The sequence below is a fragment of the Somniosus microcephalus genome, chromosome 15, assembly GCF_052327205.1.
Source record: "Somniosus microcephalus isolate GS21.2 chromosome 15, FLI_Smic_1.0, whole genome shotgun sequence".
Lineage (NCBI taxonomy): Eukaryota > Metazoa > Chordata > Chondrichthyes > Squaliformes > Somniosidae > Somniosus > Somniosus microcephalus.
In genome coordinates this window covers 77,513,967-77,528,684 of record NC_141001.1, presented here as the reverse complement: position 1 = coordinate 77,528,684, position 14,718 = coordinate 77,513,967, and positions in this window count along the sequence as shown.

Here is a 14,718-nt window from a genome sequence, read left to right as displayed (position 1 = left end):
GGCATCACATGACCGCGTCGTTGCGTCAGCGCATCTCCCGGTATGGAGGCTGGCCGTTGAGGCCAAGGTCGCGAGGCCGGGCTGTGCCGGTGCTTGCCGCGGGGGCGGAAGATCGCGTCGCTCCTGTCGGCTGGCCGATGCGGCCGAAGTTGCGGTAGGCCGGGCTGTGCCGGCGGCCGTCTTGGAAGACCGAGTCGGGCCGGCGGCCGGCGCGCGTGCGTCACGCGATGCGTGACGTCAGCGCGTTAGGTCGCCTCTTAAAGGGGCAATGGCCCCAACAGATCATTTAAAAGGGCAACGGCCCCAAAGGGTAAGTTAAACATACAGAAAGGTAAGTTAAAGGGAATTATGTGTCTCAATGTAAGGGACAACCAGTGGTACTGCCACAACACCATTATTCAAGAAAGGGTGTAAGGACAATCCTAGTAATTACAGGCCAGTCAATTTAACATCAGTGGTGGGTAAAGTTTTCGAAACAATAATCAAGGAAAAAATTAACTGGCATTTGGAGAGGTTTAAGCTAATTAAGGAGGGCCAACATGGGTTTGTAAAAGGAAGATCATGTTCGACTAATCTAATTGAATTTTTTGATGAAGTAACAGAGAGGATTGATAAAGGGAATGCAGTGGATCTTGTCTACATGGATTTTCGGAAGGATTTGACAAAGTACCACATAGAAGGCTGGTTAACAAAATTAAGGCTCATGGAATAGGTGGGTCAGTGGCAGCTTGGATAAGGAATTGGCTTAAGGACAGAAAACAGCGAGTTGTGATAAATGGCTGTTTTTCAGACTGGAGGATGGTCGACAGTGGTGTTCCCCAAGGGTCAATGCTGGGGCCACTGCTTTTTTGATATATATAAATGACCTGGATGTTGGAATACAGAGTAGAATTTCTAAATCTGCCGATGACACCAAACTTGGGGTGTGGCAAACAGTGATGATGATATCAATCGACTGCAACAGGACATAGAAAGGCTAGCAGAATGGACAGACAAGTGGCAGATGGAATTTAATACAGAGAAGTGTGAGGTGATGCATTTTGGCAGAAGGAACAGGGAGAGGCAATGTACACTTAATGGTATAGTTTTAAAGAGTGTGCAGAGACAGAGGGACTTGGGAGTTAATGTGCATAGGTCCCTGAAGGTGGCAGGACATATTGAGAGAATGGTTAACAAAGCATGTGGGATCTTGGGCTTCATAAATAGAGTTATTGAGTACAAAAGTAGAGGCCACAACTGGAGTATTGCGTCCAGTTCTGGTCACCACACTTTAGGAAGGATGTGAAGGCACTTGAGAGGGTGCAGAGGAGATTTACCAGAATGGTTTCGGGGATGGGGTATCTTAGCTACAAGGACAGGTTGGAGAAGCTGGATTTGTTTTCATTAGAACAAAGGAGGTTGAGGAGTGATTTGATAGAGGTGTACAAGATTATGACGGGTTTGGATAGGCTATACGGGGAAAGGCTGTTCCAGCTAATTGATGGTACAAGGACTAGGGGACACAGATTTAAGGCTTTGGGCAAGAGATGCAGGGGGGGATGTGAGGAAAAAACTTTTTTACACAGCGAGTGGTGATGACCTGGAATTCACTACTGATGGAAGTGGTGGAAGTGGAGACACTCAATATTTTCAAGGGGGGACTGGATAGGCACTTGAGGGAAATAAACTGGCAGGGCTACGGGGAAAGAGCGGGGGAATGGGACTGACTGGATTGCTCTACAGAGAGCCGGCACAGACTCGATGGGCCAAATGGCCTCCTTATGTGCCGTTATGACTCTATGGGCTCGATTTTGCCAGTGTGGGTGGACTGGGACGTGTCAGGTGTTTTTAGAGTCCTGAGCCCGACTCCAGTGTGATGTGGGGAAAAAGAGTGATTTTCCCCTAATTGGGCAATTGATTTCCAGCGTGTGGGAACCTCTGGCCCAATTAGTCTTTCCACCCTGAAAGGCGCCTCAGATGACATCATCAGTGCTGCTGGATTTAAGGCCTGCAAGCAGCCTTGCTACTTCTGGAGACTGGAAACGCTTTGGACATTGTATGAAAGATTTCATTTACTGACCATGTCCACCAGCAAGCAAAAGTGTGCACCTCGATTTGAGAAGCCCTCCCTCCAAGCTCTGGTGGAGGGAGCAGGATCTAATAAGGAGGTGCTCTTCCCTTCCTCAGGGAGAAAAAAAGCCACCACAACAAACTAAAGCTGTGTGTTTGCAAGTGGCCAGGGAGGTCAATGCCATCTCTATGTTCCACAGAACCTGGCTGCAGTGCAGGAAGAGGTTTCATGACCTTCTGCGCACTGGAAAAGTGAGTATGACTTTCTCATCACCCTCAATCTCATCCCCATCGCCTCTCCTCACCAGCACTGTGCTTTGCCAACCTCTTCCTTCACATCCCACTTGACACTTACATCCCTGCACCCTTACCCATTCCCTCTCTCTCTATGGTCACATTCACTTAACTGTTCGACCATGCAGCCCTCACACTCTCTGTCACTGTGATGCAATGACAACTTACAACACACAGGGAGGGCCCTTTGTCTCCTTCTCGGCATCTATGCTATGGAATCTCTACACTCACTCCTTCATTCTCACTCAAACTCCACTTGTGTCCCACATTGCAGGAAAAGAGAGCCCACAATAAGAGGGAAAGAGCAAGGACAGGAGGAGGGCCACCCTCGGTAGCCCAGCTTACCACCTCGGAGGAGGCGGTCCTGGAAATTGCCGGGATGGAGGACGATTCCCAAGTGGGGGACGGACAGGCAGGCGCATCACAGCAAGCTGGTGACAGAATAGTTTGGCATCTCTCTCATTGACATTGCATGAGTCACTGATAATGAATCTGATGCTCTAACAGATTGACTTAGGTTCATCTGCACTATTCAATGTGCATGTAACCTTAACCTCACATCTCCAACTGTTTCCTTTATTGCCCCACAGGACCATCGACAGCCCCCATCCCCACCGTCCAGGAGGAAGAGCCTGAGCTTCCAAACTCCTCAGAGGAAGCTGCAACTTCTGAGGTCGCTGCGTCAGCAGAATTAAGCGCACGCATCACCAGCGCAGACACTCACACCTCGGTGGGACCTTCGGGACATAGAGTAGAGATGTCACCTGGTGTATCACAGCTCACAAATGAGCATCAGGAGATGGTGGAGACAGGGACAGCAGTGGAGAGTCCTCATCGGAGGGCGCAGGATGCTCCCAGCTCGGCTCCACTGCATTTCGACCCTGTGCCTCTGGGTCCATCCAAAAGGACAGCGGTACTGGAACTCCAGGAACAGGTGCAGGAGTCTCTGGCAGGTTTTGTCTGCAGGGTCGCTGCGAGTGGAGGAGTCCATCGCTAACATGAGCAGAGCCTTTGTGGAGGTGTTGACGCATGAACGCATCACCACGGAAAGGATGGCAACCTCCGTGGAAAGGATGGCTACTGTAGAGGAGGAGCCATGCAGGAGCTTAGTCACCAGGGTTGTGAAAACATGGTCATTGTTCACAATAGACTGATATCTCTTGAGGAGCGATGGTCAGCTATTGAGCATACAACGAGACATTCATGCAAGTCCTCAGGAGTAGGACTTCCAGTACAGAAACGGGCCCTCATGGCCCCCCTGAAGTGCAGCAAGGTGCTGTCAAGCCATTTGCTAGCCCTGAAGTGGGGCTGACCCATGAGAGGGATGTTGGTGGCAGACAGCAAGGAAGTGGGGGCTCCTCTCCAAGCGCTCACACAACCATGCCACTGCAGAGCCCTTGGTCAGAGCCCCACCAGAGTCCCCACCCAACTGAGATCGGCGTCTCAACCCCTGCACAGCCGTAGGAGCAGCAGACTGTTGCCCAGCCCTCACAGGTTCACAACCCCAGAGGACGCCCGCCAAAGGTGTCGAGACAGGAGCAGCAGGAAAGTGAGCAAGGGGCCTCCACATCTGCTGAAGCCACAGGGGAAGCACCATGTAGGAGCATGCATAAGAGGAAGATACTGCACAAATAGTCACAAGGGTTGTCGCTTGGGTGTAATGTTATGTTTAATTTTGAAAAGCCATCAGTTGGTTATTGCCATCAAAAATTCTGATGGCAATCTGTTGCAGTTGTGGCATGTGTCATGTCGCTAATGGAACTTCCACATTGAGGGCTTAGGATTACTTGCAATTGTCAGTATGGTGGTCAGATTGATAGGAATCCACAGGTTCCTGACCATTGTCTAGGGTCTGATAAGAAGGTGCGAGGCAAAAGTGTTTGATTGTGCAGGCTAAGCAAATCTGGCCAAGATGAGTGTGTGCCTTGCATCCCGGGCAGCAATGTGCTCACATGCTGCTGCCACTGGTTGATGCGCCTCTGTAAGCTGTTCATTGTCGCTCTCCTCCTCCTCATCTGAGAATGCTATGTGATGAGCCCCTTGGTCCTCAGGAATCTGCAAGCCACGATGCTGTGCCAAGTTGTGAAGTGCACAGCAAACCACGACCATTCTGGAGACCCTGGCTGCTGAGTACTGCAGGGCTCCACCTGATCTATCAAAGCATCTGAAGCACATCTTCAGTAAGCCGATGGTTTGCTCTGTTATGGCTCTGCTGGACATGTAGCTGTAGTTGTAGCTCTCCTCAGCTTCGTTGGATGGGCTCCTCAACGACGTCATTAGCCACATCTTCAGGGGATAGCCCTTGTCTCCAAGTAGCCATTTGCAAAGTTGGTCTGGCGGACTGAAGAGCGGAGGCACACTAGACTGGCACAGGATGAAGGAGTCATGGCAACTGCCAGGGTACTTGGCACAAACATGCAAAATTTCCTTCTTGTGGTCACACACCAGCTGTACGTTGAGGGAGTGGAACCCCTTACGGTTGACAAAAATACCTGGATTGTGATGGGGTGCCTTTAGGGCCACATGTGTGCAGTCAACGACGCCCTGCACCCTTGGAAAGCCTGCCAGATTGTCAAACCCAACTGCATACGCAGTTACACTGGCTTGATACTTGGAGAAATTGATGTGATTGTGCGCGATGGCAAAAAGGGCATCAGTTACCTGCATGAAGCAAGTGTGTGCGGCCGCCTGGGAGACGCCACTGGTGTCTGCTGCTGATCCCTGGAATAAGCCTGAAGCAAAAAAGTTGAGTGCGGTGGTGACTTTGACGGCCACTGGTAAGGGGTGTCTACCTGCTCCTCTGAGCTCCAGGTCTTGCTGCAGGATTGCGCAGATGTCACCCACTACCTCTCGCGAAAGTCTGAGCCTCCTTTGGCGCTGCTGCTCAGTCATGTTGAAGTAGCTGATCCTCTAGCTGTAGACCCTGTTTTGGGGGTATCTCCTGCACCGACGTTGTAAGAGTCATGAAAGTTTAAGAAAGAAAATACTTTAAAATATTGGTTAAATAGTATAATACAGTTAATTTACCTGACTGACTTATTGTATTGAGAAACCCCCTCTTTTCTTGTTACGATAGTATAGGCTGAGTGACCCCCTTTATTCTTGCTACAATGGTACAGTCCTTAAGCTTGTCACATGGTATCCAGCCATTTTACAGCTCAAGCACCACGAGGCTGGAGAAGGCAGAAGCTTTGAGGGCTGGAGCAATACAGTTTTTGACCATGTGCGTTTAAACGTGTTTTGCTTTGTAATTCTGTTTGTAAGGTGTTACAGTAAACAGTTTAAAGATAAAGTTATGGTTTGGAATGTTTTATTTTGACACGCGTCTACTCGTTGCTAAAGCCTCAAAGCTCAGTGGCTGCATGTTTGGAAATTACGAAGCACCATTACATTAGTCAAAAACTAGCTCCCTAAGAAGGAAAGGACAGAATTGTCGGCGAACGTATATACATGAATGGTCACGGAGCCAGACGACAATATAAGAAAGCAAAGGTACAGTGACTGTTACTTGCCTTGTTCATTCTATTGAGAAGCTAAATAAGAGCTGCGGGTAAAATGGCCGAGGCCTTTTGGAGCCATGAGGAGCTTCCCCCAGCGAGAAGGATTGTTGGCCAAAAGAGGGAAGTAAAGCTCACCCCAAAGGCAATGGAAGAGAAGTTACATAGAAGCATAGGTGCAAGGAGGGCTAAATTAGCTCAGATAGCTGGAAAAATGAAGATAATTGATTGTCTCATGGAAGATAATGCTAATATTAAGAAAGTTGCAGACATAATGCATTATGATTTCTCCAAGTTGCATGAAGAATTTAATTTACTCAATGAAGATGTATTAGCACTTCTGTCTGAAGAAGAGGGAAATGCTAATCAGCACAACTGGTTTGATCTTAAATCATCCAGCATTAAGGACTATGTCAACGCCACAGAACAGTGGATGTTAAAGATTCATGAAGATGCAGATACAGCAGAGAAAGATAAAGGTGACGATGAAGTCGGACCAGATGATAGCATTTCAGAGACTTCAACCAGACTGAGCAAAAATCGAAAAGAAGGTAGCTCTGTTTCTGGACACAGGTCAGTCGCTTCTACCACATGCTCGTCGCGACGCATGAGAGAGGAGGTTGAACGGCAGCGTTGATGGCGCGCGCAGCATCTTTAGTGGAGAAGCAAGCTCTTGAACGGGAAGAGGCCCAACTGCAGGCCCAACTGCAGGCCCAACAGGCCCAACAGGCCCAACTGCAGGCCCAACTGCAGGCCCAACAGGCCCAACAGGCCCAACTGCAGGCAAAGAAAGAACAGCTGGAGCTAAAAACAGCTATTGTGGTCTCAGATGCCAAGTTGAGTGTGTATGAAGATTATGAAGGCTCACAGGATGGCATGAACGAATACTGCTAGTCAATGTTGTCACACAGAGTTGGATCCAGGGCACCTTCAAGAGTTAAAAGAGAGTCTGAAGGCCATCTCCTGACATTACAGCATGGAAGCCAGACCTCTCCACTAACAGGAGCACGTGATGCTACCCCAGATGTCAGACGGTCTAGATTAGACCCTGCTGATGACCACCAGAGGCCTGAAGACACAGGGAGGAGCCTATACCGCGTGATGCAACGTCAGAACAAAATTACAGGGATGCTTGTAAAACAACAGAATCTGTTTCAACTCCCTCAAAGAGACATACCAGTGTTCCAAGGTGACCCACTCAAGTATAAGCCCTTCATCAGATCCTTCGAACAAGCCATTGACTCCAAAACAGAGAGCAACAGTGATAAGTTGTACAGGTAGACTACCTTTTACCCGAACTTCCAAAAACCGAAACCCTCTAAAAACCGAAGGTTTTTTCGTTCAGCGTAAGTCGTGCGCACGACATGACCAGAGTGGCGCACGACCCCGACCCCCGCCGACGACCCCCCGCGGACCCCCGCCGACCCCCCCGCCGACCCCGACCCCCGCAAACCCCCCCCGCTGATCCCCCCCGCGGACCCCCGCTGACACCGACTCCCGCCGACCCCCCCATGGACCCCCGCCGACCCCCCCGCGGACCCCCGCCGACCCCCCCACCGATGCCGACCCCCACCCCCGACCCCCTGCCGACCCACCCCCGACAAATTTCCCAGTCTTATAAAATGCCTTCCGAAATCCGAAATTTTCCGAAACCGAAACACGGCTGGTCCCGAGGTTTTCGGATAAAGGATAGTCTACCTGTACTACCTGGGACAGTACACCAGTGGTAAACCACAAGACCTGGTCAGAAGCTGTGAACACATGAGACCGGACCGGGGATACATAGAAGCCAGGAATTTGCTGCAGGAGCACTATGGTAACGAGCTGAAGATAGCCACTGCATATATTGAAAAGGCTATCAAGTGGCCACAGATCAGATCGGAGGACGGGGAGGCATTGAACACATATGTTCTTTTTCTCATAGGATGTCACAACACCATGGAGGATGTTGAATTCATGGAAGAGATGGACAATCCTACGACTATGAGAATCATCATCTCTAAGCTTCCTTACAGGATGAGAGAACAATGGAGAAGAATAGCCTTTGAGATAATGGAGAGACGGAAAAGTAGAGCCAGGTTTGCAGACTTAGTGAATTTCATAGACAAACAGGCTAAAATTGCTAGGGACCCATTGTTTGGAAACATCCAGGATGTCAGCCCAACTACTGATGGAAGAGTGAAAGCCAAGCCTGCTGAATCAAAGACTCTCAGGAAAGGTGGTTCCAGGGGAAGCAGCTTTGCAACTATCGTCACTCAGGCTGGGGAAGAAAAGTCTCAGAACTCATCTCCCAAAAAGAGCAGCACAGTGACGCCTGCTAATGCCTTTCAGAAGCCATGTTTATTCTGTCAGAAGAATCATACATTGGATTTCTGCAGTGACATCAAAGCACAGCCACATAAAGACAGAATCGAATTTCTGAAGTACAATGGCCTATGTTTTGGATGTCTCTCTCAGGGGCACCTGAGTAGAAACTGTAAGCAAAGAACAACATGCAGAGAGTGTACTCGGAAACATCCTAGTCTGCTGCATATCCACAAAGAAGAACAAGTCTCTAAGAAGAGTGAAGAAAACAATACCGACGAGAAGGTTGTTTCAAGTGCTCTGGTGTCGCTAGAACCAGAGACTTGTGGGTTCACTGGGGCCGGTGACAGTGATTGTATTCTTGCCATCGTACCTGTAACGATCAAGTCTAAGAGGAGTGAGAAGTTTGTGGAGACTTACGCCTTCATGGATCCAGGTAGTTCAGCAACGTTCTGCACTGAATCACTCATGCGACAGCTGAACGTTCGAGGCAGAAGAACAGAAATCCTATTACGCACCATGGGTCATGAGAAGTCAATGCAAAGTTATATCCTGTCAGACTTAGAAGTGTGTGGACTTGAAGAGAAGGATTTCATAGACCTGCCGAATGTTTTCACACAGAGGGAGATTCCTGTTAAAATAGGGAACTTAGCCCTGCAGAAGGATGTGGAGAGATGGCCTTACCTGGAAAAGGTGCGTCTCCCATATATTGAAGCAGAAATTGGCCTATTAATTGGAACCAATGCCTACAAAACTATGGAGCCATGGCAGGTGATAAACAGCAAGGATGACGGACCCTACGCTGTCAGGACAGCCCTTAGATGGGTAGTCAATGGACCGGTAAGGAGAGATGATGGCAACAAGTCGAACAAGGAGCAACGACAAAATGTAACAGTTAATCGTATCTCTATCGCAAGCATTGAAGAGCTGTTGATACAGCAGTTCAACGCAGACTTTTCAGAACGCAGCTGTGAGGAAAAGACAGAGATGTCACAAGAAGACCATCAGTCCATGGATTTGATGACAAGGTCTACACAGTTCATTGATGGCCACTATCACATTGGTTTGCCACTGAGAAGACAGACCGCGAATATGCCAAACAATCGCTGTATAGCAGAGCAGCGTGCCATCAGTCTAAAGAGAAAGCTGAACAAGAACCCCGACTTTCATGAAGACTACAAAGGCTTCATGAGAAACATCATAGCGAAAGGCTACACTGTAAAAGTGCCCGAGGAACAGTTGAACAGAGACGATGGAAGGGTCTGGTACATTCCTCATCACAGTGTGTATCACCCAAAGAAGAAAAAGATCCGTGTAGTGTTTGACTGCACCACCTCATTCAGAGGAACTTCACTGAATGACCAGCTGCTTCAAGGTCCTGATCTTACTAATACCCTCATTGGCGTCTTGACGAGGTTTAGACAAGAGCTCGTTGCCATGATGGCAGATATAGAATCAATGTTCTACCAAGTCAGAATCCCTGATGAAGATGCTGATCTTCTGCATCTCCTTTGGTGGCCAGATGGCAATGTTAGTCAAGCTATGGTGGAATGTAGAATGGCTGTACACTTGTTCAGAGCCACATCATCTCCCAGCTGTGCAAGCTACGCTCTCAGAAAAACAGCAGAAGATGGCAAAGGCAAAGCACCATCAGAGGCTGTGGAGACAATCTACAGAAACTTTTACGTCGATGACTGTCTGAAGTCCGTGTCAACAGAAGACGATGCCATTGCACTGTCAAGAGACCTTAGAACTCTGTGTTCGAATGGAGGATTCCATCTGACTAAGTGGATAAGCAACAGCAGAGCAGTTCTAGCTTCTATCCCAGAAAAGGAAAGGGCCACTGAAGTCAAAGATCTGGACCTGAGCCACGATGTCCTTCCTATCGAGAGAGCTCTTGGTGTACAATGGTGCATTGAGTCAGACACGTTCAACTTCAGAATAATGGTGAACAAAAGACCATCCACAAGACGAGGGATTCTCTCCGTGGTCAGTTCCATCTATGACCCTCTTGGATTCCTGGCACCACTCATTCTGCCGGTGAAGCTGATCCTACGAGAGCTGTGTAGAGGCAAGAAAGGTTGGGATGAAGATATCCCAGAAGGTCAAGCTCCGAGATGGCTCAGATGGTTGACAGATTTGCAACAACTTTCTAGCTTCAATGTCAGCAGATGCATCAGGCCTGTGAGTTTTGGAGTTACAAAGACGGCTCAACTACATCATTTCTCGGACACCATTGAGGACGGCTATGGCACGGCTACTTACCTCTTGCTGACAAATCAAAAGGGCCGGAAACATTGTTCCTTCCTCATGGGAAATCCAGGGTGGCTCCGCTGAAGCAGGTCACCATCCCGAGACTGGAGTTGACGGCAGTGGTTGTTGCAGTTAAAGTTGACAAGGTGATGCGGAACGAGTTACAGCTCCCACTAGAAGAATCTGTCTTCTGGACGGATAGCACGACGGTGCTGAAATATATAGAGAATGAGAAGATACGCTTCAAGACCTTCGTAGCAAACAGAATCTCATCCGTTAGAGAAGCTACACAACCATCTCAATGGAGGTATGTAAACACCTCATTAAACCCAGCAGATCAAGCTTCACGGGGATTGAAGGCTGAAAACTTCATGAGGAGTGAAACTTGGATACAAGGCCCAAGTTATATGCTGGAAACAGAGAGATCATGGCCAGAAAGACCAGATATGCCAAGTCAGATTGCTGAAGATGACGTCGAAGTCAAGAGATCAGTCACAGCAAATCTCATAACTATGAAAGAGAACTTTGACACAGTGAACAAGCTTGTTAACCATTTCTCAGGATGGCACCAGTTGAGGAAAGCAGTTGCATGGTTTCTAAGGTTGAAAGAGTTGCTGCTACACCTGAGCAGTAAGAGAAAAGAGTATCGAGCCACTATCCATCAGTCTGAAAGTAACCCTGATAAGCAGAGAATGCTTCTACAGCAATATATGCACCAGCACAAGACCACATTGGGTAAGAATTCATTGACCGTGGAGGATTTGGCCAAGGCTGAGATGGAGATAGTTTGCTTCAGTCAAAGACAAAGATATCCAGAAGAAATCGAAGCTTTACAGCGAAATACTCCAATCAAGAAAGGTAGTCATATCTACAAGCTGGACCCTACACTGCAAGATGGAGTACTGAGGGTGGGAGGGCGACTAAACAAATCTGCTATGCCAGAGGAGGCCAAGCATCCTGCTATCCTTTCTAAGGACCTCCGGGTTGCTACTCTCATTCTTCAGCATATACACCAGAGTATTGGACACAGTGGGAGGAACCACGTGCTTGCGAAGCTAAGACAAAGATACTGGATTCCAGGAGCTAATTCTGTAATAAGAAAAATACTCTCTGAATGCATTGTTTGCAGACGGTTACACGCTAGAGCTGGGGAGCAGAAAATGGCAGACCTGCCTGAAGACCGTTTGTTACCAGACAAGCCCCTATTTACAAACGTAGGGGTGGACTATTTTGGGCCTTTCAAGGTAAAGCGAGGACGGAGCCTTGTCAAGAGATATGGTGTGCTTTTCACTTGTTTGACCATCAGAGCAGTTCATATTGAGGTGGCACACACACTTGACACTGATTCCTGTATTAACGCCCTGCGGCGCTTTGTCTGTAGAAGAGGACAGGTGTCCATTATGCGTTCTGATAGTGGCGCTAATTTTGTCGGAGCAGAGAGAGAACTACGGGAAGCTATTGAAGGTTGGAATCAGCTTAAAATACAGGAAGCCATGATGCAAACAGGAATTAAGTGGATCTTCAATCCACCGGCTGCATCCCACCATGGAGGTGTCTGGGAAAGACAGATACGCACCGTAAGAAAACTACTCAGTTCTGTACTGAAGCTGCAAGTGCTTGACGACGAGGGACTTCAAACCGTTCTGTGTGAGGTTGAAGCCATCATTAATGACCGACCGATAACTAAGACATCAGATGATCCCGATGACCTCGAAGCCCTGACCCCAAACCACCTGTTGTTGTTGAAAACACAACCAGTCATGCCCCCGGGAGTCTTCAAAAAAGAAGATCTGTATGCCCGTCGGAAGTGGAGGCAAGTTCAGTATATGTCAGACCTTTTCTGGACCAGATGGACAAGAGAATACTTACCTCTGCTACAGGAGCGTCAAAAATGGTCCAAAGTAAAGAGAAACTTCATTGCCGGAGACATCGTCTTAATTGTGGATGATTCAGCCCCTAGAAATTCTTGGTTGATGGGAAAAATAATTAAGACCATGCCAGAATCCAGAGGTGTTGTTCGTCGCGTTTGTTTGCAAACCAAGACCAGTACCTTGGAAAGACCGATCACAAAGCACTGCCTGCTACAACAAGCAGCGTGAAAGGTTCCTGAAAAAGAAAGTGGACATTTATATTGTAAATATGTTGAACTCATTAGTTTATGACTCTTAAGAATGTTTGAGTAATTGATATGCTTCATGTGCCTAGTCAATTAGGGGCCGGAATGTAAGAGTCATGAAAGTTTAAGAAAGAAAATACTTTAAAATATTGGTTAAATAGTATAATACAGTTAATTTACCTGACTGACTTATTGTATTGAGAAACCCCCTCTTTTCTTGTTACGATAGTATAGGCTGAGTGACCCCCTTTATTCTTGCTACAATGGTACAGTCCTTAAGCTTGTCACATGGTATCCAGCCATTTTACAGCTCAAGCACCACGAGGCTGGAGAAGGCAGAAGCTTTGAGGGCTGGAGCAATACAGTTTTTGACCGTGTGTGTTTAAACGTGTTTTGCTTTGTAATTCTGTTTGTAAGGTGTTACAGAAAACAGTTTAAAGATAAAGTTATGGTTTGGAATGTTTTATTTCGACACGCGTCTACTCGTTGCTAAAGCCTCAAAGCTCAGTGGCTGCATGTTTGGAAATTACGAAGTGCCACTACAGATGCGCTTCCATGCGCTGGCGCCTTCTGGACTGTGCAGCTTCAGGTGGATGAGCAGCAGCTTGGAGCTCCTGCTGTTGCTCCTGCAGTTGGTGCTGCTGTTGGTCACGGTTCTGCTGCTGCCACGGCTGGTCTTCATCCGAATCTGATGTCCAGGAGGAAAGGAAATAAATAGTTCCCATTCTTCTGGTAAATACCTCAGTTGAGGAAGTGCTCAGTCAAGGTGGGAAAGGGGTTAAACATAGAAACATAGAAGATAGGAGCAGGAGTAGGCCATTCGGCCCCTTGAGCCTGCTCCACCATTCAATGAGATCATGGCTGATCATCCAAACTCAGTACCCTGTCCCTGCCTTCTCCCCATATCCCTTGATCCCTTTAGCCTTAAGAAATATATCTAAGTCCTTCTTGAATATATTTAATGAATTGGCCTCAACCCTCCTGGGTTTCCCAGGAGTTCACACTGGAGATGGGTGTTGTATTGATTTCTTTGTGGGTTCAATGACGAGACATTTATGAAAGAGAATGACTTTTAATCTAAAGCTTGTTCAACTCTTTTATACAGCTTTTACAGGAGACACGATGCTTGTGTTGCATCTAGAACGAAACTGAAACTAAAACTAACTGCCTTGCTTCTCTCGGTAACATGCCCTCTGCTGGTCAGGCACAAGCCATCAATACATGCAAACATGCTATTAAGGCATCATAATCGAACAGGCAAATACCATCTCTATTTGCTGATATCATTACATCTCCTTTTCTTAAAACAAAAGTATTTTACTTTTAACTAACAACATGTTTTCTTTGTATTAATCTGCATTTTAACTGTAACACTTAATGAACTTACATTATCATTATCATGATCAAGGTTTTTTAACCTTGCTTTGTGCATTCACATGAAATATGTCAATACACTAGAACTTGAAGAAAGAATAAGATAACATTACTTCCTTCTATAACAATAGTCCTTAAATTTGCTCAATGAGTCTCTCAGGAGGCTTCACGTGTCTTGAGGATTTTCTGATTGATTGTCCTTGAATCTGAGTTGTTGCCTCAGATGATTGGTTCTCAGCTGTGTGATCAGGTTGTTCAACAGTATCAGTCTCTTGACCTGCTGTGGCTGGTCCCATGAGAAGATTTCGACGATTTCTTCTCAGAACAGCACCCTCATCTGTCTGAATGGTGTATGATCTTGGTTGAACTTCACTCAGGACAGTTCCCTTCTGAGTCCATGTGTTTGTTTTGTCTTTCAACCTTACTTGGTCACCAGTGTGGAGTTTAGGTAGGTTTTGTGTTCCTCTGTCATAGTAGTACATTTGCTTTTCTTTCTGTTGTTCTTTGAACTTCCTCACTTTCTCCCCCTCTTTTGTTCTCAGGAGGTTCTCCGGGATGGGTATATTTGACCTTAGCCGACGTCCCATCAGGAGTTGGGCTGGTGACATACCACACTCGAGCGGCGTTGTGCGGTATACAAGCATGCTCTGGTAGAAGTCAGTTCCACTGTCTTTTGACTTGTACATCAGTCTTTTCACTGTCTGGACCGATTTTTCCACTAGTCCATTGGACTGTGGATAGTGAGGACTTGACGTTGTGTGGACAAAGTCCCACTCTTTGGCAAAGTGTCGGAAACTTGCATTGTAAAACTGGGGTCCGTTGTCTGTGAAG